Consider the following 3,244-nt stretch of genomic DNA (forward strand, 5'->3'; position numbering starts at 1 on the left):
GATTTATACTAGCTTATGACTGAAAGGATTAACAACTGGTAAAACAGCATCCTCTCTTCCTTGCCAAGTCAGTTTTGTGGGCTCATTGTAGGGACTGAAAACAGATGTATTTATGAATTTGACAGTTAGGTTTACTGTGCTGTTTAATATAATGGTTATCAACAGCTGTATTAATGGGAAAGAAAAAGGTGAAGTTTCTACTAACCGGCACATGCTGTGAAAATCGAGCAATCTTGTCTCTATCTTAACACATTAAAAACAAAACAAACAAACAAAATAGCAATTGTGGAGTTCCTTGGGAGAGTACTGCACACATAAAAGGTGACTGACCTCTGCCTGAATCATGCAGGAGCACGTTGGTGGTCTGGCAAGCTCCTTTGGCAGTAAAGCAAAGGAGAGTTATGCTATATTGTGGATAGCCTGGGCTCTCAGAGAAAAGGATGTGGGTTCCTGTGGAGCAGATCTAGCCACAGAAGAGAGAGCTAGAGTAAGATGGTCTTCGAATTGTCCAAGAGGGCCAACTGAAGAAATGAACAAGCTTTGGCAGAGAGAAACTGGAAGTCAATACTATGCCCCTTGCTCCTCCTACCTCCACAGCTTTCCTACCTAATACAGTTCCCAGCTGAGGGAGAGACCTCAACTCTACATCAAGTAGAATTTTCACTATTACATGAGTTTAAGCATGTCTGAGTGAGTACTTATCAGTCCTGTGGATACCTGGAACATTGAAAGTGATCAATAAACAGAAATAAAGAAAGGCAGGGAGGAGGTTAGGTAGAGAGGGAGAAAGGGAGGAAGAGAGGGAGAGAAGGAGGCAACAAAGAAAGGAAGGATAGAAAGAATTCATTTGTGTTCACAAATACAGGAGCATAAATTTACATAAAAACAGCCTGGCAAATTTCCAGAATGAGGAAAATTTCTCTTTTAAATGTAACTCTCCTGCCTTCTTTGGGATGTTCTTTTATCTTGCTACTTTTATATTTCTCCTACCCTTGTGGAATCCCAGAATCATTGATGTCTTAGCCCTCACAGTACATTTTCCATCCAAAACCTCTTTTACAAGGAATTCTTATAATCTCATATTAGTGAAGGAAGTAACATCAGATTTAAAAAGTACTCTCCCAAAATACCAATGTATCATGCCGTTTTGTTTCCATTAAAATGTGTGGGTTAAGGAAGACGAACCTTCACTCCTCACCTGATCTAAATAAGTGTCATTACTGCATTTGTTATAAGAAACTTCTATTGAAGTTATTGAATAACTCCCTGTTTAACTCTGACATTTGGTATAGCTTGTGATGGTGGAAGATACATTGATAAATTAGTTCCTAGGCTGAACAATAGTGAATACGATACCTGAACAAGTTCTTGACAAAATTAAAAAAGAAATGGATATTACATGGTTTTATAGGCTTAGAGTTGAACAAATATCTTTTGAAGTTTCCTAGTGATATTATTCTGAGATGCAATCAATATTACTTGTACATGAGGTGCCCTCTCCCCTACCACTATGAAAAAGTGGATGAGTGCTTTTGCTGTTGTCTTCATGAAGTTTAAAGATGGTGTGAGCAGCATTGTAGGGGAAGCAAGATACTTGTGCCTGATCAAGCAGGACAGGGGTGAATGTGTAGCACAGGCTGCCCTCAGGGTGTCTCCACACTCACCATGCCTTTCCAAAGGGTTCTTGTGCTGACATACCTGGTGGTGGTTCTTCTTTAACTATAGATGACCACATCTCTTGTTTTTAATCTCCCTCATTGGCCTAGCCTCGGGCTCCTTTGCTAACTCTTTCTTCCCTGTTTGATTTCTGAGTATTAAAAGGCTTCTGAGCCTGGCCCTGGGTGTTATCCTTATGCCAATTACACCACCTCCTTAGGTTATCTCTTCCAATGACTACCAAGGCCATAATGACATGGCAGATTATACACACACACACACACACACACACACACACACATATATATATATACATATACATATATACATATGTGTGTGTATGTATGTGTGTATATATGTGTATATATATATATACAGTTCTGGTCTCACAACTAAGCTCTAGTCCTACATGCTCAACAGCTTCTCTGATATCTCCATTTAGATATTAAATAGGCACTTCAAACTTAACATGAATAAAAATTACTTTTGTATCTCCAACTCCTGGAGCTCATTTTATTTTCTCCTCCAGTGTTTCCATTTCATTAAATGGCACAATGATACACTCAATTACTTAAACCAAAGAACTAGGAATCATCTTTAATTCTTCTCTTTCTTTACCGTATACTCTTACCTACCCCAATAGCTAATCCTGCCCATTCTAAAATATATTGAAAATTCAACCACTGCTCTTTATTTTCACTTTTCTCCATCAGCCCTAGCCCAATCATCATCTTTCTCCCAGACTTCTGTAAGACCTGTCTAACAGTTTCTTGACTCATTTCCTACCTACCTATAAGCCAGCGACTAGAGCTTTTAAAAACAGAACTCAAATTATACAATCTCCCCACCCATGACCTTGACATAACATTGTCTATAGGATTCAATTTCTATTTTAACAAAAGCAAATTCTCTAAATATCTATAAGACCCTACATTATTGGGGGCCTTATTTATACTTCTCATTTTATCACTTCCCACTCCCTTCCCGGCTCATCATGCTCTGGGCACATGGCTTTCTATTCCTGCTTTAGGGACTATTCTTCCTGCTTAAAATGTTCTCCTTCTATACCAATTGTCTGGTAAGTTCCTCTGTCATACAGGTCTCAGCTTAAATGTTATATCCTTAATGATATCCTACTACTCTAATCACTCAAGCACTAATCTCTCTAACACTTTTCTTCATTGTACTTATCACTCTCTGAAATTACTTTGTTCATTTATGAATTTACTTGTTTGTTTTCTCTATTATCCTACAAGTTTGAATACTTCCCTCATTGTGCTTTGCATATAGTAGAAATTCATTTACATAAATTTAGAAAATAATCTAGTTATTGTGTCTCCAGCACACTGGCCATAATCATAGATTATCTAGAGATCTGAGTGTAGCAGATACAAAAGCTCTACTTCAGTACTTGGAATTTATTAAAAGCTAAGTGTCAGAGATATTTTTCTAAGTACTTAACATATAACAACTCTTCAACCATTCTCTGAGATAGGTATCATTTTATAGATGAAGAAGCTGAGGCACAGAAGTTTAAATCAGTTGTCCAAGGTCACATGCCCAGTACTTGGCAGAAGTGCAGAGGCAT

The sequence above is a fragment of the Pteropus medius genome, unplaced genomic scaffold (assembly GCF_902729225.1).
Source record: "Pteropus medius unplaced genomic scaffold, Ma_sr-lr_union100, whole genome shotgun sequence".
NCBI lineage: Eukaryota > Metazoa > Chordata > Mammalia > Chiroptera > Pteropodidae > Pteropus > Pteropus medius.